General features: G+C 40.5%; 1 protein-coding gene across 4 annotated transcripts in view; it reads left to right on the forward strand.

Moving 5' to 3' along the window:
- LOC141802741 (glutamate receptor ionotropic, kainate 5-like) overlaps positions 1-24,914 on the forward strand; it is a 302,416-nt gene that overhangs the window by 149,892 nt on the left and 127,610 nt on the right. The gene's annotated exons all lie outside the window — the stretch shown is intronic.

Below are 24,914 nucleotides of genomic sequence, written 5' to 3' on the forward strand. Positions count from 1 at the left end.
TCCTCACACACCTGGATGTGTTTACAGAATATAGTCCACCTGCAAAAAGTACAATCTGAATACAAACCGCACCAAACCAAAAAAATAAAGTCCACTTTTGGTCCGGACCAAACAAGTGGACCAAAGGACTTTTCTGGTCTGAATACAGCCTTAAAGAATGTAACATGACTTGACACAAAGTGACTCAACAGAACGAATCAAAATGTGACAGAACTTCACAGAACATAAAAAAACAAAACGTAATTTGAGAGGATGTGACAGAACTTGACGGAACATGACGCATCTTGAAGAAACATGACTTGACAGAACATGACTTGATGAAACTCAAAGTTAGTGATGGAACATGACGTGATGTCATTGTGACATGGCCTGAATTAGCCTGATGTGACTTAAAGTTGCATGTCATGATGTCACTTGTAGAAGTGTGATGGAAAAAAGAGGCCTCCAGAGGGCTGGCCAATCGGAGCGAAGGGGGTTTGTCTTAAAGAGGCAGCAGCTCAGACTAAATGTTTCAGGCAGAAGCTGAAACGAGGATTTTCTAAAAAACCAGGGGGAGAAAAATAAAGATTTACTAAGCTGTAAATGATGTGAAGGGACTGTGGGGGCAGCAAAGAGACAGAATAAAGGCTAAAAGCAGAATTCCCCCTCTTTAACGAGCCCTAACCCTGTGATGATGAGAGTTCATAGACGTCTCTGACGGTCAGAAAAAGGTCAAAACTAAAACCGAACTGAGTCATTCATCATGACTCAGAATTCAGAATCCACCTCCATCCACCGCAGGAGACCTGATGCAATTAAAACCTGGCCTCATTCATCCTGAATCGCCAGCGGGCAAAGCATGCTGGGGGACAAAGGGACGCCGCTTTAACAGCTTTTCTTCCTCATTAGGTCTCGATCACGCATGGACAGTTAGGTGAAACAAACAGAGACGATCCTTGTTTAAGACGAGGGGGAAGGCGTGACGTTAGGAAACAGGCGATGAGTGTGTTAACAGAAAGGTTTGAAAGTTAAAGCTGCTCAGAAAAAGACCAATCAATGAATATTTGATGAGTTTAACCCTGAACATCGAGCTGAGACGCCAACCACCGAGTTAGTAAATGAAACACCCGTCTCCTCTCCACGTCCTTCACTCATCTCTCCATCCGTTCATCGACCGTTCGTCATCTGGACCCGCTCTCGTCCACAGGAACATGTTCCCGCTCATCCCGCTCCTCTGCTTCTTCTGAAATTACCTGCCAATCTCTCCGAGCGACACCGTCACATAATTTACACATCCTGGGATCCATTTCTGATATTAACACGTGTGTGCGTCTCTGCCCTCTGGGCGCCCTGATACGGTCATGGCGTTGGAGTGTCAGATGAAGCGCTCTGATGTCTTCCTGTTTGTTGGCGCTCTCTTTCTGATACCAGCTGCTCTGAGCTCTGGAAATGTCAGCGGGGTTATCGGCTTTTATTCAGGCTGACATTTTGAAGAGGAGTGTTTTCGGCGTGTCCCCGGTGACTCCGTGCGTGTGATGATGGCAGCATGTTTCTGGACGTGGTGCTGTTTTATTTAATGTGTATGAATACCTGAGCCACAAACGTGACGTCAGCGTTTTCCGTCCGTGGCGTATTGATCGTCCTTCACTCCTGAGCGCGCTCTGTTTGGCCCTCGCCTCCCAATTCTCTCTTTAATTCCCATCTTAAAGACTTTCTGGAAGAATCCGTGATTTAAAGACACATTAAGCCTGACTGAAGTTTGCTGAACCATGATGACAGTGACGCTCCCAAAAATTTGACTAAATCTGTTTAAATCAACAACCACAGCATTTCTATAAGGATAAAAGTTTTGTTTGTTTGTTTGTTTTTATATATCTATTAGGGATGGGAATCAAAAAACAGTTCCTGTTGAGAATCAATAAGAAACATTTCAATCCATCGACATCGTTAGCCTTTGTGCTTAACGATTCCCTTATCAATTCTTTACATTGTGCCAGAGCCGCCGGGCCTTACATCGACTAGCCTGCTGCAGCTAGCTTAGCTTAGCAGTTAGCTAACGTTCCCCAAGAAAACTCTGATTCAGGATTTTCAGCTTCAAGTTTTCCTGAAGAACTGACTTCATAAAGAAATGTTCATCACTCTCTCTCAGGAGATTCATATTCAGCACATTCAACATGGTATAAATCACCTTATTTACCAAAATAACAAAATAGCACAAGCTTGATGCTAACGTATATGGGAAACTGCATTGATATGCTAGCAGTTAGCATACATCAGTATAACTTTAGCGTCAGAATAGAATTTAAACTTTGATCACAGAAACATATCACATCAACTCTTTGTAAAAAAATACTGAGAATTTCAAAAGTCAAAAGCTAACAGGCTAATGAAAGGCTCATGGCTGACGGAAAGGTTCCAAACAACTCAAACTATTGCTATAACCACTTTGTGACACTAGATGGCCTACTTGAATTACACAGTACATCAACGTCACATTGATTGAAATTTTGACCTGTTTCTGTTTCATTATACCCAGAAATATCCAGACTCAGGGACCAAAAACATTTTATTCACTTACAGTATAAACTCAATTAAATGTTGTTGACACAGAAAACCTGTAAAGATACTTTTTGTACCAAGAAAACTCACAACAGGAATTGATAAAGAATCAGATCAATAAGCAGAATCGATAAGGGCATCGGTACTGACAGAATCTCATCAATTCCCATCCCTGATATTGATCATCAACATAATCTGCTTTCGCTGGTTGTGGCTCAGTAGTAGAGTGAGTCACCTCTCTGTTAAAACTTATGTGGTTCAATCTAAGCTCCTACTGGCTTTGTTTTAACCTGAGTAATGAACTTTTCTGGTCTTTTCACTCATTAAAAGTGTTTTACCACTCCTTGTGATTGTCTCGACATGCTAACTCTGATAGCAGAGGATGCTAACCTAGAGGACTATTGATATTTCTCATTCATTTGCATCTACACTCCATCAAACTGAAATCTGAGTGAGTGTTTCTGTCTTTTTTCCAGTCTAAACACCTTATCAAACCAAATATGAAGCTTGTTGACGTAACAAGTCCAGAAAAATTTCTTATTTCAAGACGTAAAGTAAAAAAATGCCTGAATTGCTACAAGTTCACTAAGAGCGTATCAGCGTTTTAACCTAGTTAGTTTCATCTTTGTGAACTAAACAAAGATGCAAGCAGCTGATGTCCACCATCATCAAATAAAAGCCTGTTAATCTTTTCCCTCACTAGCTTAGCTTAGCTTAGCTTCGCAGACAGATATCAGCACCTAAGAAAACTCTGATCCAGGACTTTCCACCCAAAGATTCCTGTTTAACCCATTCAACATGTTTACGTCTCCCAATGGACTGAAACCATATAAAAACATTTAAAGAGTAAAAGTACGTTCCCGACCTTCTTCCCGACACAGATCAGAGACTGACTGACTCGTTACCATCCATCCTGCTGCGTTAGAGGCTTTCCTGTTACTCTGTTGTTGTGGTCTCTGATGGATGAAGCATTAAATCCACTTTCTGTTTTAGAGTCGAGCTCTAAACTCCACATTTGCTCCGAGTCCAGCAGCTGCTGATGAGAAGCCGTAATCCTCTCCAGTCCTCTGAGGCTTTTATTGTGAAACACTTACAGGAAGAGAGGGTGAGGCAGCTCCTGGCAGGAGTTCAGACACAGACAGACACAAACAAACAAACAGCAGATGGTAACGTTTCAGTGACGGTGAATTATCACACACCTGACATCAGAGAGGATCAGATCAAACTTTATTTATAGAGAATTTTTCAGACAAAAAGAAAAAACACAAAGTGCTCTACAGTAAAAAAAAACAATCAACAGGCCCTCCAACCCAACCCCCCTCTGCCTGCACAACCATACACCCACAGTCACAACACACACACACTCAAGGGGAGGGGTAAGAAAACGCACATACAGCACGCCACTGAAACGAGCATTACGCTAAACATGTTTTCAAGAAAAATTTAATCATGAATCATGTTTTAACCAGACAAAAAGGCGCCTTAGCCTACACTGGCTCCAAGTAGGCGCTTAAGCACATTTTGGCTCCTAAAAGGGCACTTTAGCATATGTTGGCTTCCAGGATGCCACTTCAGTATTTTTTGATTTTCAAGAAGGCGCTTCAGTGCTTTAGGCTCCTGAGTGGGCACTTAAGCCTGAGTTTTGGCTCCGTAAAGGGCACTTAAGTGTACATTAGCCACCAAAAAGGAACTAATGTCCATGTTTTGGCTCCCAAGAGGGCAATTAAGCCTGAGCTTTGGCTCCTTAAAAAAGACTTAAGCACATTTTGGCAACAACAAAGGCACTTAAGTGTGGGTTGTTGCTCCTTAAAGGGCACTCTAACTTATCTTGGCTCCCAAAAAAGGCACTGAAGTTTACATTTTGGCTCCCAAAGGGGCCACTTTGGTATATTTTGACTCCCAAAAAGGCACTTACATGGACATTGGGCTTTCAAGAAGGCACTAGAGGGCATGTTTAGGCTCCCAAGAGGCCACTTTAGTATTGTTCGTTTCCAAGAAGGCACTTAAGTGCATTTGGCTCCCAAGTAGGTACTTAACCACGAGTTTTGACTCCTTAAAGGGCACTGTAACGCATCTGGGCTCCCAAAAGCCCACTATGGGTTCTTTTGGCTTCAAATAAGGCACTAACATGCATGTTTGGCTCCTATGAATGCACTGAAGTGCGTGTTTTGACTCCCACAGGGTTTCCAAGAAGTTCTCTAAGCGTGCATTTGGCTCCAAATTGGGCATTTAAGTGAGAGTTTTCACTCTGTAAAGAATGCTTAAGTACCTTTTAGCTCCAAGAAGGTATTAAAGTACGTGTTGTGTTTTCAATGAGGGTACTCAAGCTTTGGTTGTGGCTCTTAAGTTGGCACTTAAACATATTTTGGCTCCCAAGAAGGCAATTAAGCATTAGTTTTGGCTCCTTAGAGGCTACTTCAGTGTATTTTGGCCTCTAAGAAGGCACTAAAGTGTGCATTTGGCCCCCAAATGGCCACTCAAGTGTGGGTTGTGGCGCCCCAAAGGGCACTCTAACATATCTTTGCTCCAAAAATGGCACTAAACTGCACATTTTGGCTCTCAAAAGGCCACTTTAGTATTTTTTGGCACCAAAAAAGGCACAAACATGCTTATTTCACCCTCAAGAAAGCACTTAAGTGCATGTTTTGGCTCCCCAAAGGGCCACTTCAGTATATTTTGATTTCCAAGAAGGCGCTTAGGTGCATTCGGCTCCCGATTGGGCACTTTAGGCTGAGTTTTGGCTCATTAAAGGACACTTTGGTGTATTTTAGCCCCCAAGAAGACACTGGAGTGCACATTTTGGCTTCCTGAAGGCCACTTTACTATATTTTGGTTCCCAAGAAGGCACTTAAAAATGGCACATTTGGCTCATTAGAGGCCACTTAAGTACATTTCGGCTCCCAAGTGGGCAATCTAACATAGTTTGGCTCCCATGAAGGCAATTAAGCATGAGTTTTGGTTCCTAAAAGGGCACTTTGGTGTATTTTGGCTCTCAAGAGGCCAATTTGGTACATTTCTGTTTGCAAGAAGGCACCAAAGTGCACATTTTGGCTCTCAAAAGGCCACTTAAGTATATTTTGGTTTCGGAGAAGGCACTAACATGCATATTAGGCTCTGAAGAAAGCAGTTAAGTGCATGTTTTGCCTCCCAAGAGGCGACCTCGGTACATTTTGGCTCCGAAGAAGGCACTTCAGTGTGCATTTGGCTCTCAAAAAGGCACCAAAGTGCATGTTTTGGTCCCCAAGGGACCACTTTAGTATATTTTGGTTTCCAGAAAGGCCCTTAAGTGCATTTGGCTCCAAGTTGGGCACTTAAGTGAGAGTTTTAGTCTCTAAAAGACCACGTTAGTGTCTTGTGTCTACCAAGAAGGCACGAATGTGCGTATTTTGTTCCCAAGAGGGGACTTAATTGTGGGTTGTGGCTCCTAAATGGGCACTTTTACATGTTTTGGCTCCCAAGAAGGCACCAAAGTGCACGTTTTGGTTTTCAAGAAGCCACTTAAGTATATATTGGTTTCCATGAGGGCACTTAAGCGTGAGTTTTGGCTCCTTAAAAAACACTTTAGCATATTTTGGCTCCCAAGAAGGCACTTAAGTACAAGTTTTGGCTTTTTAGAGTGCACTAACATGTGAACCATGAAGCTGGTGGACCAGCCCCACCTGCCCAGATCGAGCTCTTTCCTGCGCCTCCTCCTCAGTAAGGCTCAGCCTCCCCCTCTGATAGAAACGACCTCTCCTCTGTGAGCGTTTGCTCCTTTAATTTAAGCCTCGGTCTGTGCAGAGAGGAGGACAGGAAGTGGAAACACTGAGTATCGATCATGAGCCGCTGAGTTTGAGGGATAATCCTGAAAGTTTGCAAACTGGTGAGGCTGCTGTGGAGACGTTATCGACCCTCAGAGGAGAGGAGACGTCACTGGACAGGTTCATCACATGACGACGGTCAGAAAATCCTCAGTTTATAACTGAAAACATCCTGAAGTCGTATCAACGCTGAGATCAAACTGAGCTGGAGAAAGACAGACAGAAAACGCAGGACGACAGAGAGAGGAGTGGAGGAAAGGAAATTGGGCAGAGCGAGGCGTGATGGCGAGCAGAGACAGGAAATGAGAAAGCGCTGCAGGCAGAAATAAACAAACGATGAGAACTATTAATTAGGGTCGTTCCTGCAGGAAGTGCGATCATGTCAGCGAGCAAACAGAGCCGGCGGGACCCCGCTGATACCAGGCGCCACCGCCGCGCACTGCAGCAGCTCCCAGGCTAATCACAGCCTCGACTCCATTAACTGCTTTCAATCCCGCTCATTTTACATCACGGCTTTTAGCTGACGCTCAGTCACTGAGACCCACAGGGGGGCGGGCCTCAGAGTCCTGGTTCATCAGCTTTACAAGAGACGACGGGAGGAAAGGTCGAGGAGAGCGCAGAAATATTCCTGAGGACAGATGAGACGATCTCCGGCCGCCGTGAGGAGAGTGGAGCGAACAGGGATAAGTGGTGTTTGTCGGAGCAATAACAAGACACAACAACAGCTCCTGTGAGTGAATCACGCTCCTGAAATATCAAAGACTCCAGAGATCCCCGGACGGGGACGTCAGGGAATCTAATAAAGTCTGGAGGAAAGAGGACTTCATGCCAGATCAGCCCGATGAATTGAGTTTGTTTTTATTTACAGGAAGCAGAAGTGAAAGGCAGTGTCTGCTCCCACAATGCCTTTCTGCTGAGGGGGTCCAAGTCCGAGGCCCGGCGTGTCACCGGGACACAAAGGAGGAGTTTGATGGAGCGTTCGCTGAAATGTTGACAGAGTTAAACAGACGTGAGGAGGAGCGCTCTGTCCGCTAACTGAGGAGGACGTGTGGAGCGTGTGGAGCGTGCTCCTGCAGCGAGGAGCCTCACTGAACCAGATCTGAGAGTCTGGATCTGGAGGGTCTTTCCTGTGGATGTTTCTGAGTGAATAAAGAAAGAGTGCAGGAATCAGATCTGTGGATTGGCGATTGCCAACACGATCCTGCGAGTTAGCAGTTAGCCGTTAGCATACATCATGTAAGAATAATTGGGTCGCTTTGATCCTGACGGTTGAATTCATCCACAGTTTTTAGCAGAAACCTGAGGTTTTGAGCCGACACTGACCGATGTTTGGACCCAGTCCCAGCTGAAGATCTAAATCTTTGTCCAAATTTGTTGTAAATGAAGAATCAGATTTTATTAGGGCCCGAGCCCCCGAGAATCGGGGGGCGAAGCCCTCTTGTAACTGTTAGGATTATTAGGGCCCGAGCCCCCGAGAATCGGGGGGCGAAGCCCTCTTGTAACCGTTAGGATTATTAGGGCCCGAGCCCCCGAGAATCGGGGGGCGAAGCCCTATTGTAACTGTTAGGATTATTCTTCTTCTTCTTCTTCTTCTTCTTCTTCTTCTTTGTTTCTGCCAATACAATGCCATTTTGCGTGCCTTTGGCTTGAAAAAAAGGCGAAATGACCTAGCCACAAAATTCAAACTCGGCGAAAAATTTATGATTCCACTGTCTCTGCAAAAATCCATCCCCCCTTGCGCCCCCTAGGGGCTTAAAACTGCAGCCCCTTGCTCTGCTTTCAGCTACAGCCCTGAAATTTGGTGGGTATAACAAGCATGCCCACATGAACAAAAAAGTCTCTTATGACTATCGTGAATTCTCAACACGAACTTCGCTATTAGCACGTAAACATGGGATTTTCACGATTTGTAGCCTACGCATTTGAACGAACTAGTCCTAGGGCTTTTGTCACAGCAACTCCAAACTTGGCATGTGTATACTACACACATTGAACATTAATAATCATAGCTAAATTTACAGAATTTTTTTCCGTTTGGCTAGGACACAGGCTCAAAGTTCGGCATTTTTCAACTTTGTCCAATCTGCACCAAAATTTACACACATGTTCAGTGTTAAGCCCTGGACACAGCCATGTCTCTATTCCTCCCAGAAATTACAACGCCTCCTGATGGCAATGGCCTGAAATTGCCAAAATTACGTTTATAGGCTATGTATTTCAATGAACTACTCCCAGGTTTGGACTAAGATGAACTCCAAACTTGCCTTGTGGAAACTACACACATTGAAGATGAACACTTACAATACAATTCTTATCATCTTGTATGGCTCGGCCACAAATGGCCGCCAAAGTTCACCATTTTGCTACTTCATGAAAATCTTAATAGCTCTCTTGTACAATGTTGGATCAGGCCCAAAATGCACACACATGTTAACTCTCCCATCTCCAACACATCCATATACTTCTTTTCATCTAACACTACAGCGCCCCTTACTGTTAACAGGAACTCATGTCTTATACTCTCTGATTTATAGCCTCTTCATTTTTTGCCATTTTCTTTTTCATTTAACTTGCAAATCTCTGTCACGCCTTCATAAAGCATTACAAATCAGCTCATGTCCTCAAGGTCAAGGGTGTGTCTATGGCACTAGCTTCACCTCGCTAATGTCAAAACACAGCAGGAAGTAGTACTAACTCAGTCATTTAAGGTCTAATTTCTTCCAAACTTCACACACACCATGAAAGTCCATCCCCCAACTCTTCTATAACCTCAAATCTCTGCTACTGCAATAGCGCCACCCACTGGAAATGCTTGATAATATTATTACATTCATTTTAACGTTTGCTCCAAATTTTACACACATGAAGTCACTCCCACTCCTGACTGCTGTTGACATGAATTACAGTGATAATGCAGCTCCCCCTATGGTACACTAATCATATCAACTATGCTTTCAATGTACCATGTATGCTTGCTTGCTGGGCGACAACCTCATCCATACACAGAGCTCTTGCTTGAGGCACATTTTGCTGCACTTAGGCTGCTTGGAAATCACCCCAAGACGGACCATTTTACGCGGGGCGAGGGCCCGTCATTGCTGCATGCAGCTATATTTATTATTATTATTCTTCTTTGTTTCTGCCGATATAATGCCACTTTGCGTGCCTTTGGCTTGAAAAAAAGGCGAAATGACCTAGCCACAAAATTCAAACTCGGCGAAAAATTTATGATTCCACTGTCTCTGCAAAAATTCATCCCCCCTCGCGCCCCCTAGGGGCTTAAAACTGCAGCCCCTTGGTCTGCTTTCAGCTATAGCCCTGAAATTTGGTGGGTATAACAAGCATGCCCACATGAACAAAAAAGTCTCTTATGACTATCGTGAATTCTCAACACGAACTTCGCTATTAGCACGTAAACATGGGATTTTGACCATTTGTAGCCTACGCATTTGAACGAACTAGTCCTAGGGCTTTTGTCACACCAACTCCAAACTTGGCATGTGTATACTACACACATTGAACATTAATAATCATAGCTAAATTTACAGAATATTTTTCCGTTTGGCTAGGACACGGGCTCAAAGTTCGGCATTTTTCAACTTTGTCTAATCTGCACCAAAATTTACACACATGTTCAGTGTTAAGCCCTGGACACAGCCATGTCCCTATTCCTCCCAGAAATTACAACGCCTCCTGATGGCAATGGCCTGAAATTGCCAAAATTACGTTTATAGGCTGTGTATTTCAATGAACTACTCCCAGGTTTGGACTAAGATGAACTCCAAACTTGCCTTGTGGAAACTACACACATTGAAGATGAACACTTACAATACAATTCTTATCATCTTGTATGGCTCGGCCACAAATGGCCGCCAAAGTTCACCATTTTGCTACTTCATGAAAATCTTCATAGCTCTCTTGGACAATGTTGGATCAGGCCCAAAATGCACACACATGTTAACTCTCCCATCTCCAACACATCCATATACTTCTTTTCATCTAACACTACAGCGCCCCTTACTGTTAACAGGAACTCATGTCTTTTACTCTCTGATTCATAGCCTCTTCATTTTTGGCCATTTTCTTTTTCATTTAACTTGCAAATGTCTGGCACGCCTTCATAAAGCATTACAAATCAGCTCATGTCCTCAAGGTCAAGGGTGTGTCTATGGCACTAGCTTCACCTCGCTAATGTCAAAACACAGCAGGAAGTAGTACTAACTCAGTCATTTAAGGTCTAATTTCTTCCAAACTTCACACACACCATGAAAGTCTATCCCCAACTCTTCTATAACCTCAAATCTCTGCTACTGCAATAGCGCCACCCACTGGAAATGCTTGATCATAATATTACATTAATTTTAACGTTTGCTCCAAATTTTACACACATGAAGTCACTCCCACTCCTGACTGCTGTTGACATGAATTACAGTGATAATGCTGCTCCCCCTATGGTACACTAATCATATCAACTATGCTTTCAATGTACCATGTATGCTTGCTTGCGGGGGAACAACCTCATCCATACACAGAGCTCTTGCTTGAGGCACATTTTGCTGCACTTAGGCTGCTTGGGAATTACCCCAATACGGACCATTTTCCGCGGGGCGAGGGCCCGTCATTGCTGCATGCAGCTATATTTAGGGCCCGAGCCCCCGAGAATCGGGGGGCGAAGCCCTATTGTATCTGTTAGGATTATTCTTCTTCTTCTTCTTCTTCTTCTTTGTTTCTGCCAATACAATGCCATTTTGCGTGCCTTTGGCTTGAAAAAAAGGCGAAATGACCTAGCCACAAAATTCAAACTCGGCGAAAAATTTATGATTCCACTGTCTGTGCAAAAATCCATCCCCCCTTGCGCCCCCTAGGGGCTTAAAACTGCAGCCCCTTGCTCTGCTTTGAGCTACAGCCCTGAAATTTGGTGGGTATAACAAGCATGCCCACATGAACAAAAAAGTCTCTTATGACTATCGTGAATTCTCAACACGAACTTCGCTATTAGCACGTAAACATGGGATTTTCACGATTTGTAGCCTACGCATTTGAACGAACTAGTCCTAGGGCTTTTGTCATACCAACTCCAAACTTGCCATGTGTATACTACACACATTGAACATTGATAATCATAGCTAAATTTACAGAATATTTTTCCGTTTGGCTAGGACACGGGCTCAAAGTTCGGCATTTTTCAACTTTGTCTAATCTGCACCAAAATTTACACACATGTTCAGTGTTAAGCCCTGGACACAGCCATGTCCCTGTTCCTCCCAGAAATTACAACGCCTCCTGATGGCTATGGCCTGAAATTGCCAAAATTACGTTTATAGGCTGTGTATTTCAATGAACTACTCCCAGGTTTGGACTAAGATGAACTCCAAACTTGCCTTGTGGAAACTACACACATTGAAGATGAACACTTACAATACAATTCTTATCATCTTGTATGGCTCGGCCACAAATGGCCGCCAAAGTTCACCATTTTGCTACTTCATGAAAATCTTAATAGCTCTCTTGTACAATGTTGGATCAGGCCCAAAATGCACACACATGTTAACTCTCCCATCTCCAACACATCCATATACTTCTTTTCATCTAACACAACAGCGCCCCTTACTGTTAACAGGAAGTAATGTCTTTTACTCTCTGATTTATAGCCTCTTCATTTTTGGCCATTTTCTTTTTCATTTAACTTGCAAATGTCTGGCACGCCTTCATAAACCATTACAAATCAGCTCATGTCCTCAAGGTCAAGGGTGTGTCTATGCCACTAGCTTCACCTCGCTAATGTCAAAACACAGCAGGAAGTAGTACTAACTCAGTCATTTAAGGTCTAATTTCTTCCAAACTTCACACACACCATGAAAGTCCATCCCCCAACTCTTCTATAACCTCAAATCTCTGCTACTGCAATAGCGCCACCCACTGGAAATGCTTGATTATATTATTACATTCATTTTAAGGTTTGCTCCAAATTTTACACACATGAAGTCACTCCCACTCCTGACTGCTGTTGACATGGATTACAGTGATAATGCTGCTCCCCCTATGGGACACTAATCATATCAACTATGCTTTCAATGTACCATGTATGCTTGCTTGCGGGGGAACAACCTCATCCATACACAGAGCTCTTGCTTGAGGCACATTTTGCTGCACTTAGCCCGCTTGGGAATTACCCCAATACGGACCATTTTCCGCGGGGCGAGGGCCCGTCATTGCTGCATGCAGCTATATTTAGGGCCCGAGCCCCCGAGAATCGGGGGGCGAAGCCCTCTTGTAATCGTTAGGATTATTATTCTTCTTCTTCTTCTTCTTCTTCTTCTTCTTCTTTGTTTCTGCCAATACAATGCCATTTTGCGTGCCTTTGGCTTGAAAAAAAGGCGAAATGACCTAGCCACAAAATTCAAACTCGGCGAAAAATTTATGATTCCACTGTCTGTGCAAAAATCCATCACCCCTTGCGCCCCCTAGGGGCTTAAAACTGCAGCCCCTTGGTCTGCTTTGAGCTACAGCCTTGAAATTTGGTGGGTTTAACAAGCATGCCCACATGAACAAAAAAGTCTCTTATGACTATCGTGAATTCTCAACACGAACTTCGCTATTAGCACGTAAACATGGGATTTTCACGATTTGTAGCCTACGCATTTGAACGAACTAGTCCTAGGGCTTTTGTCACACCAACTCCAATCTTGCCATGTGTATACTACACACATTGAACATTAATAATCATATTACAATTTACAGAATATTTTTCCGTTTTGCCAGGACACGGGCTTAAAGTTCGGCATTTTTCAAATTTGTCCAATCTTCACCAAAATCAAGACACATGTTCAGTGTTAAGCCCTGGACACAGCCATATCATTATTCTCCCCCGAAAGCACAACGCCTCCTGATGGCAATGGACTGAAATTGCCAAAATTACGTTTATAGGCTATGTATTTCAATGAACTACTCCCAGGTTTTGACTAACATGAACTCCAAACTTGGCTTGTGGAAACTACACACATTGAAGATGAAAACTTACAATACAATTGTCATTATCTTGTATGGCGTGGCCACAAATGGCCGCCAAAGTTCACCATTTTGCCGCTTCATGAAAATCTTAATAGCTCTCTTGTACAATGTTGTATCAGGCAGAAAATGCACACACGTGTTAACTTTCCCATCCCCAACACATCCATACACTTATTTTCATTTAACAGTACAGCGCCCCTTACTGTTAACAGGAAGTCATGTTTTTTCCTCTGTCATTTATAGCCTCTTCATTTTTGGCCATTTTCTTTTTCATGTAACTTGCAAATGTCTGTCACGCCTTCATAAAGCATTACAAATCAGCTCATGTCCTGAAGGTCAAGGGTCTGTCTATGCCACTAGCTTTACCTTGCTAATGTCAAAAGACTGCAGGAAGCAGCACTAACTCAGTCATGTAAGGCCTAATTTCCTTCAAACTTCACACACACCATGAAAGTCCATCCCCCAACTCTTCTATAACCTCAAATCTCTGTTATTGCACTAGCACCACCCTCTGGAAATGCTTGATAATATTATTCCATTCATTTTAACATTTGCTCCCGAATTTTACACACGAGGTCACTCCCCCTCTGGCCTGGTCTCTGGTGCATCTTCCAACAGCACTTGTCTTCATGGAGATCTTTTCTACTGTCTTTGTTCTGTAAATTATCTGCAATAATTCTTACATCATTAACATTAACCGGTGAGTACAGATTTCACATAGTATTGGCACTTCTGCTATCATTGATGTTATGAAAGGGTGATCTCTGAAACTTTCTTAAGAAACTTTTTATTCCTTGTGCCAAGGGCCACCTTCATAATGAATAAAGTTGGTTACCCCTGCTTTACACACAGTGCAGTCACCATCACTTTTTCTTCTCTTTCTATTGTTCTTACGCAGATTACGGCTCATTCATCCAATGTATTACCTTTTAGTATATGCCATTCTTAGACAGATACACACATTTTCAACACAGAGGAAAATGTCTCTAAATAACTCAATCATTTGTCATGTTATTAATGCTGATTTTTTTTTAAATTTCATTCAAACCTACAGTATTTCAAATCTCATTTCTTTTGAACTTGTACAATACATTTTCAATCCACGACAAACTAAGATTTCAATCAACATTACATCAGATTGATATAGTTTCCTGTCCAAAAACAAACCTCCACAATCAATTCATCCAAAGCAACAGTTTATTCATGTTCAACACAATTGTATACAAATCTTTGCTATTCTTGACAACCACTCAATTTATCCATCAAACATACTTTATTGTGTAGTTTCACATTATTTAAATCTAAAAAAGTGCAGTAACAAAGTATGTACATGAAAGCTAGGGCTGCACGATTATCGCAATTGCAATCGCAATGTCAGCACATGCAATTCAGATTTTTCCCCATGATAACCAAGCAAGTCTGCACACTCATTATGACACAACTTTTTTTTATTAAATCGCAAGGACAATCGCAATCGCAATATTGTCCACCTAATCGCAAATTGCACCTTTTCCCCAAATTGTGCAGCACTAATGAAAACACATTTGCTCACTGACATACACATTACTGGAATACAATTTTTCTAACTTTCAAACAAATGAAGGTCACAAATTGTGTGAATAATTCAAGTAATACTTATACTTTTTTATTACGTCAACTTCATAGCTGTCTAAATTATAATGAAAATTACAATTAATATGTCTAATCAATCAATTTTATATAAACCTTACTAATTATCAATACATAAGAATGCACAACTTCACGCAATGACAATCCATATTACACAAACTTAACTGATGCCCCAAAGGAAATGACATTTTACATTTATCCCTTTCATGAAACATAAACACACAGTTGTCATGGTTTGTATAACCACTTTCCTTTTGGGAGGAGACGCAAGGCACAGACAAAAACAGTTTTGAGGGATTTTATTCCTGCTTGTGTATTCAAATCCTGTCCAATGAAGTTTCTCAGAGGGAGCATGACCTGAGGTTGCAGTTAACCACAGGGAAGAACTGGTGCTTGGGTGAGTTACTGCATGATTCTTTTGAAGAGGCACTGGAAAGGAGGACACAAACACGGTTAAGTTGTGAGGAACAGTATTCTCTACAAAAGGGTACATGCAAAAATGAAGTAACATTATACTTACTTGGCTGTAATGCCACTGACACAGCTTGAATGTATTGGCACCAGTCCTTCCGTCCACCAGGGTTTTTCATAATTTAGACAGACAAATGTTTACAGAAAGAAGGGCAGATAGGGAGGAAGGACATACAGGAAATGGTATCTGCATTTGTTGTTAGCACGATGAATAAGCACTGGAGGAAGAATGACAATGAGGAATAGTAACGCTACAATGTAAATAGTCACAAATACTTTCCCATTAGCATTGAACAACTTTTAAATATGAAGAAACTAAAGTGGTTCAGTTCTTGTGATACTCATCCTGCATAGTCACTGTGGGTTGCAGTGTTTTCATCTAGCTAAGGATTCACTTGCAAGCCTGTACATCAGTGAGTGTTTCCTATGACACAATAGATTGGAATGTTCTCACAAGAACTGTTGATTACTGACATGCTACTTTATGTACTGCAACATTATCAATATATGTATTAATGATATTGTGTTGTATTATATTATGTATTGTATTATATGCTGTAATATTTCACACAATTGTCCCAAAGAAGACAAACTCTGTTACATAACTCCCGCCAGCTTGACTGTTTCATCTGGATGAGGCGCTAGCTAAAAGGTCACCACAAGATGGCAGCAGATACTGCCATTTCATGCAAATAATTATATGTTTTTATTTTAAGTTATGAAGGTTCCTTTTACATTTGGATCTTATATCTTATCCCTGACTCTTATTGTGGGTAACTTTGAAATTGCATATAGTTTCAGATGCATTACTTTGATGATTTTTGCTTTAGTTTAATTATGTCAATACATAATTAAAATAAAATGAACTACAATGAAAAACATTAAATGTAGTTGTAAAGTTTACACTTCAGCAGACATTACAAATAGTGTTCAGGTAATATTAATATACTACTCAGGTAATAAAGTGCAACTCCCTACTCTCCAGTATTAACTTGCTCTTTCTGTTTTCATTTTATTGACTCTTGGTATGTTCTATTTCAATAGCATTTAAAAACTATGACACCTCCATCCAACTTTATCAACACAGTATATGTAACAAACATTTCAACACAGGTGGCCCATCTTAGTTGAAAGCCCACTCACCACGACAAGGTGCAGGCCATGAGTGGGAACACAAGACAAGACATACTTTACGAACAGGACAAACTCTGACAGGACAAACATACAAATACAAAAACATATATACAGTGAAATATACACGTGTACAACAAAAAAGAACACAGTAGGCATACAAATATGAAACTGTATGGATTCTTAACACTATAGAAATATTTCAACTACCTGTGAACTACATAACATTTTACACTTCTAATAAAAATATGAACACCTACACTGTGAAAAGTACATCTATTCTGCCCCATCACTTTAAGGAGATGTGCTTTTGAAACAACATAAAATCCCTTCGTGATCGCTAAAGTAAGTAGGCCACACTACTGTCTGTACCTCATACTGTGTTGTTTTCACATACACGTGGTCAATTAATGTGCCTTGCTCAGTGGTTGGTTGTGCTACAAGCTGAACATACCCCCTTTCTGCAAAAAAATTGCACACTGATGATGACTTCAAAATGTCATCATTAAAATCTCCCATGACAGCAACTGTGTTACTTAGTGGGTTAAGTTCATCAAGCAACTTGCTGAGATACTCTTTAAACAAAGACATGGGATAAGTTGGTGGGCGATATACTATAGCAAGCAGAATTTCCAGATCAACATACTTGCACACCAAGCACTCCATATTCACATGTGGAATTTTGATTAAGTGAAAGCCCACATTATCTGCACAAAAAATACCAACACCACCATGTTGTTGGGCCTGCAAAGCAGTCAGAGCTGGATGCTTACTAGTGTAAGACAGACTTCGTGGGCAGTTATGGAAACTGTAACCACTACATTTGATATCTTCTAAAACACAATCAGTGGACAACCAGGTTTCTGTTACAGCAATACACTGAGGCTGCAGATGCTGTGTACATGAGACTATATCAGACAGATGAAGAGACAAGTTCTGCACATTCATTAAAAACACAGAGAATGTTTGTGCTTTTGTTTGCACTGATCTGTCTTCAAGTAAAAATTTTGGCATACCAAGTATGGCCTCTTGTATCTCATCCTTACAATAGACCTTTTTTTCATTAAAATCCTGCACAATCAGGCCTGATAAACTCTTGACGCGGCTTAAGGCCACATATGCCTGTCCTGCTGAAAATATCCTTTTAAAAGATACAACAGCATTATCAACAGTAAGACCTTGCACTTTGTGAACTGTACAAGCCCAAGCAAGTTTCAGTGGAAATTGTCTCCGCAAACCACCTTTACTGTTCACTCTCTCCTCTTCTGGTTCAATACTTGTTGAGTCCATTAAACCTACAGTAACACCAGCAGAGCGTTTCCTCCTCTGAGTTCCAATATCATGATTATCAAATTTAACAAACACCAGCTGAGGAAACTTCTTACCATCAATTGTCACTATGTGGGTCACAGTTCCACACACACCATTTACCAAACCGTCACTAACATCTACATTTTTACATAACATCACACGAGCATCTTTTCCCAAAAACAGTGTTTTTTCCAAACATGTTTTATCTGCTTTGGTATGATGCCCGGTCATCAACTCAAGCTTCCCTGTTTTTTTACTATTCACATAGTCTTCTGCCTCAACCATCAGATATTCAGGACAGGTCCTGAATAGCTCCTGAATATTGTGCTCATTCACCTGCGTATTGGTTGGAAATATATGCAAAGCTGAGCTGACTTCACCGGTTTCACGATTCTTTAATGTCTGAATATCACTAAGCAGCATTGGCCTGTCTTTAGATTGAGTTCTAATCCTATTCAGCAATTCAGCGAAACCATTATCCTTTTGCCTAACAACTGTAGTTAACTCAACAACACTAAACAGACTGGACCACAAATTCACACCTTCATTGTTGGCATACAGAGGCTTCCCTTTAACAGGAGGCAACTGATAAAAATCACCAACTGCAAGAACACTTACATTACCAAAAGGGGAAAAGTCACCAGTCTGTTTGATTTGTCTCAATCTACCATGAATGTAAGCTAGCAATCTGTGATCTACCATTGAGATTTCATCAATAATCAACAACTGCAAATCTGCCAATTTAGCTCGCAAAGAATTAATCTTTTCCTCACCCAAAGGAGTGTACGGTAAGCGTACCTCCTTTCCAATGCTGAATGTGCTGTGGATAGTTGCTGCATGTAAATTGTATGCAGCAATCCCTGTAGGTGCTGTCAACAAAACACAAGTGTTGTCAGGATGACGACATGTTGTTGACAGCAACCTCATGGCCTCATACTGGATAGCCCGAATCAAATGGCTTTTTCCAGTACCAGCTCCACCAGTTATAAACACATGCAGGGGATCTACCTTTTTACCATTTACCCTATCTAAACACCACTGTCTAACTTGATAAAAAATGGATAACTGTGTTTCATTCAGAGACCTAACTAAGGCTAGACCATCATGTCTACTCAGAATGTTACTCCTCTTTTCTAAATGACAAACCTCTGTATCAGTGACTGCTAAATCTGGAATGTGGTCAGTGTGTTCCTCTACATTCTGCTCTTGATCTTGAAATTCCTCCACACACTGTAGACGCTCCAGTTCTTGCTGTGGACACAGCTCGCACCAGGCATCTTCTAAGATAGCATCACTATCAACAGCATTTCTAATGTCATCTAAATTTTCTGCTTCAACTTCAAACCTTCTCCTGTTACAATCTACAACAGACTTCACTAAGTGCTTTGTGCCATCACTAAACATGACATGACCAGTTTTGTAGAAGTCTTGAAAGGTTGCAAAATTTGTAGGTTTTAGCTGAATATCTTCCCGATATGGGAAAAACAGCTGCAAAATGCTCTGATGAAACAATTCAGGATTTTTGGTTTCGGAAAAATGTGCATAGCGTACAATTGCTGGTTTTGAACGTGTTCTTTTGATGACAAATCCGCTGTCATTTTGCAGTTTAATTCTATTTTTTGATTTCTCATTTTTACTAACTACACGGTATTCCGAAGCAAAAGATGCCAAACACATTTCACTAAATTCCCTGTCTTCTGGCCTGTTCTTGTATCGATCAACTATACTCATCATCCACAAGTCTTCTGATGTAAGGTCCTGTGAAGATGCCTTCTGTTTTAATACGTTTAAAGGTAAACTCATTCTAACTACATTGTCACCTGTTGGAACAAACACAACCTTTCTAGAGCATTCCTTCAGATGCATGTTAGGAACTAATCTATAGACAGCCTCTTGTGCAGAAACATCTCTGTTATGGAGGTAAACACTGCCAAGTTTCTTCAAAGCTTCTTGTGCACTAACATTTTTATCTTTTGAAGCCTCCTTCTGTGCATTACCTAACAACAACCCTATCTCCCTTTCTGCTTTGGATATATATGAAATAATGTACACTACGCAGGCATATGCATCAACAACATACTGTATGTCCATGTTGGCATTCCAGCATTTCAGCAGTGGCTTACTATACTGATTTGTCCAAACTTCATTGATATCTCTCTTCAGGACAATATGTGTTTTACGCGCAAATAGTCTATACGCCTGCTCAAAACCATCCTGATTTGTTCCTAAACTGGAAAGCAACTGATCTATAGTACTGAATTTACTGCTTTTCTCTTCATCTGCAAGGATTACCTTTACTGATCTCAAAAGGGCTGATGCCTGCTCTCTAAGTTTTTTCTCTGCCTCTTTCTTTGCCTGACAATTACATTGAACTGGAGTGGAGTTGTCTGTCTTCCCTGTCTGACACTGACAAGTTTCTTTTGCATCTTCTTCACTTTTGCGACATATAAATGTCCTACCAGATGATGGCCTTGGAAAATTGAAACGACACGTTGTATTCTTTTTCTTACATGTTTTAGAATGTCTCTTAGAATGTTGTTGTACAGATGAAACTGTCTCAAACAAATCCTCATCTTGAGATGGTAATTCACATGTTACATATTTATCTATAAAGTCAACCACCTCCTCATCTGTGTTTTTATCAATAACTGGAGCATTCTCAATCCAAAATAAACTATGAATGTGTGGAGAGCCACGTTGCTGAAACTCTACCCTATGAAAATAATCTTGAATCTTACCTATCGGCTCAGCTGGAGACATCAGTACTTCTCTGAGAAAACAATGCCAGCGAAAATCAAACATTCTAGCTGCTGTCACAGGATTATGTCGCAGCAGCTCACACCTATCTGCCCATTCTAACTCTTCTGCTGTCTGTGTCCTACCTTCCTGTTTTAAAATACTACTTAATAGATTTTTCCATCTCATATCAGCTGACGAAAATGAACAAAACCATGTTGGAATACCAAGTTGATGGACACAGGCCAGTAATTCCTTCTGGATTCCCTGCCAAAACGCTGGAGTACCTCTAATAGGTTTCAGAAAACGATAGCCATCATCAAACTCCAACAATTTTTTCAAGGATTCCTCATTTTTTAATAAATCAGTAGCTTTTATTGATTCATAACCTCTTTTGCCTTTTCGCAATGCTATAGAAACTTTTGAAACAACCTGTTCTAGCTCAGACATGTATTGAGCATAGAAAATGTATTCTACATTTTTTCCAAATCGACCATCAGCATTTAAGATCCTGTTGGTGAAATACCTACATAAAGTTAATTTATGCTGTCTAAGCTCATGATAAGTATTAGTACCCTGCGGAAATAATACTGGAAAACATTTAGCTTCATTTGCCTCATCGCACAATAATCTCACAGGGTTATTTCCTTCAGCTGGGGCTACATTTAAAGTCTCATCAAAATATTGGTCTAATGCTTCCTGACCAATATCTACTGGCATGAGACATGTATCTTGAAACATGCAATGTTGCTGTCTATCATGCAACAACTCATCCTCAACAACATCTGCAGCCAGTTCACTATCAACCTTATCTGCATTGTAAATTTCTCCACAAGTCATATCTTCTTCTCTACAAAATTCATTTAACCACTCCTCATTAAACTCTATGTCTCTATAATGAACATTGGTGTGTTTTAAATAACTCAAAGCTCTACGTATACGCATTGGGTCAACAAACTGATATTCATAATGTCCTTTATATGTTAATTTACGCTTTAATTTCACTCGCAACAAAGATCCTTCCATATTAGAACGTGGCAACAAATTGTCTGTTTGCACAATATTAGCTGGAACACAAGTAACTGGTCCATGAACTCCATTTTGCCCACCTTTAGGTAATGCTAACATTTTCATAAATGGTATATTTAATGCAATCAAATGCTGTTCAAGACTGTTCAAACATGAGAGCTCAGGTGGAATGGGATCAAGTTCCAACTTGTTTAAAACGCACTCAGATGGGAATTCTCCTTTATTAATTTTGTAATGGCAGGTGTAGCAAATCCACATCTGACCCATTGAGGAATCCATCAAGCTACAAGGTAATTCACATTCTTCACTACACTCATGTAAAAAATCATCTGTTAAACATGTTTCTGCTATTAAAGCTGATGCCCTGTTTTTCCTATAGTCATTTTTTTTACAACTTAACACCTGATGTTTAAACAACAACTTGTGACAAACACAACAAGCAAAATCTGATCCATCCTTAACTTTCTCTAAAAATTGTTTCATAACAAAATCAAATTGCTCTGACATTGTTTTTTTCTTTTCTCTCCTTAACCTATTACCTGCTGCAACATTTTTCCTATGCTCTGCATCATCACGAAACTTCTTAATGCTAAGAGCTTTCACACGTTGATTGTGTAATTTATCAACTCTGTAGTTCATTATACTCTTTATTTTCTTTTTTTGTCTATGTAAGGGATTTGTTTCATATAGATCTTTACTTTCTTTTTTCTTCTTTTCTCTATGTAAGGGATTTGTTTCATATAGATCTTTACTTTGTTTTTTCTTTTTTTCTCTATGTAAAGGATTTGTTTCATATTGATCTTTACTTTCTTTTTTCTTTTTCTCTCTATTTAAGGGATTTGTTTCATATAGATCTTTACTTTGTTTTTTCTTTTTTTCTCTATGTAAGGGATTTGTTTCATATAGATCTTTACTTTGTTTTTTCTTTTTTTCTCTATGTAAGGGATTTGTTTCATATAGATCTTTACTTTGTTTTTTCTTTTTTTCTCTATGTAAGGGATTTGTTTCATATAGATCTTTACTTTGTTTTTTCTTTTTTTCTCTATGTAAGGGATTTGTTTCATATTGATCTTTACTTTCTTTTTTCTTTTTTTCTCTATGTAAGGGATTTGTTTGGTATTCTTCTATACTCTTTTCTTTCTTTATTTCTCTATACAAAGGATCTAATTGGTAATACATTTTCATTCTGTTTTTACTCATGCCTTTTAATTTTGCTTGAAACACCAAATCAGTATGATATTTCAATTTCTTGTTTTCCTTACTTGTGTGCTGTATTTTCTTTCTATTCATGTCATAGTTCCATTTCTGAAGACGATTCTTTTTTCTTTTTAAATATTTAGATGATTTATCTGAATAGTTTTCGGAAACATCAACCTCCACAGGTTCAGCTTCATGAAGTGTATTTGAAGAGAAGTCTCCTAAACACATTGCTTCCTTGTCTGTACTCCGATGTCTTATATTATATCTCACAGAAGTCGCCTGACTGACTTTACAATATTGATAACATGTTTGGGATTTAGGCTGATTTACACAAACAACTGTCTCAAAATGGTTCCCATAACAGTTTTCTAAATAAATTCCCTGACTTGACATTTGTGTATTCCTGCAACTATATTGAAGCCAGCGATCTTGACAGTATGTAAATAAATTTACTCTTAAAAAGTCTGCTGCTGCTTGAATTTCTAATTCTGTTGCCCAGCTACCAAGGTATTTTATTCTTGATTTACTTAGGTAGTCTTTCACAGATGAATACTCACTTCTCAACAGACCACTATAGTCCACCTCATTACTTTGTAGCTGCTTAACAACTGCAAGTCTAAATTTCCTGTGATAATCCTGTGTTCCACTTACAGCTTGACTAATTGCTCTAAAAAAACAATTACCATCACCAGCTATCTTCTCATTTCTACATGGAGCCCCTAATGGACCTATTTCAGTAGATACAGGATCAACTTTGTCACACTGGATCTTTAACTGTATGCACAAAGACTCTGACACTGCCTTACTAAGAGGATTAAACATTAGTTGGTGACTACTCATATCACTAACAAACTCTACATCTGAATCAATATCATTAACATCCCTTCTTTTCAACTTCTTACACATTAAACTTCCAGCTACTCTTTTGCGTTTCCTAAGTCTTCCACTCTTGCTGCACCTCATCACTGCCAGATGGCTAAAACTTTCCATCAAACTACTTCCAAACACTCTGTTCGTATTTTGAACAATTTCTGAATGTGGCGGACACACATCACTATGAACAGTATCTTCATGCAGAGAGGCAAAAACACCTGTAATCTCAAATGGCTTCTCATATCTAGTCATTGTTTTTGCAAGTCTATGTACATGATGAAAAAGTTCATCAAGAGTGCTAAAATATAAAACAACACTCTTCCCCCTAGAATCTACAAGCCCATTGGGACTTCGAGCATGAGAATCAACAAGTGCATACTGTCCATTTTGATGTATGATAGCACAGGTGTTTGCACACACTGTCAAAAGACATGTGTTATAGTTACGAAACATTTGTGTCAATCCGTCTTTCAAACTGAAATGCACCCCGGATGTAATTAATTCACCATAAGTAGTATCAACATTTCCACTGACAACATCACCATAGAAAAAATCTAACCTCTGTCCATGAACAACATGCTGTGTGGGCAGTTCAGTGGCAAGGAGATAGTGATCTCTGGTATCACTTATCAAGTTGTTCTCTCTTGAGAGTACAACTTGTCCCCTGACACAAGGACCTCATCTAAGGTATGTGACTGCCATGAAAACACACTCTGAATTGTGTGTTTAGCTAGACTTACCAGGCTTATGGCCATGCACTGTTTCCCTGCGTGTTGAAAGCGAGCATCTCCCTGATGGAATGCGCCCTGCACAGACCCTACTCGATGTGGAGGTGTGACAAAACTACTTTCCTCAACCTTAGCTTCAACTTCTATGTTTCCATTACTGTCTGCAGCCTCTGAGGAGCTCCCTACACTAAGCTCAATATCACTGTCTACAATTTCAACATCACTGTCTGCAGTTTCAACAATACTATCTACAACCCTTGTGGAACTGTGCGCACCAATCTCAACTCCCAACTCAGCCAGATCCATGCGGACAACAGCATAGCACTGTCCTTGCAATGACTTTTGCAGACCCCTGATGTGGCACATCAAGTCATTCAGGCATGTGGTAAACACAGCCACAGATCTGCCACAGCTCGAAGCAAAGCCAGATTCATCTCGTCTACCACAGTCAACAACC

This window comes from Halichoeres trimaculatus, unplaced genomic scaffold (assembly GCF_033239565.1).
Source record: "Halichoeres trimaculatus isolate MK-OKI-2021-1 unplaced genomic scaffold, fHalTri1.1 fHalTri1_scaffold_14, whole genome shotgun sequence".
Lineage (NCBI taxonomy): Eukaryota > Metazoa > Chordata > Actinopteri > Labriformes > Labridae > Halichoeres > Halichoeres trimaculatus.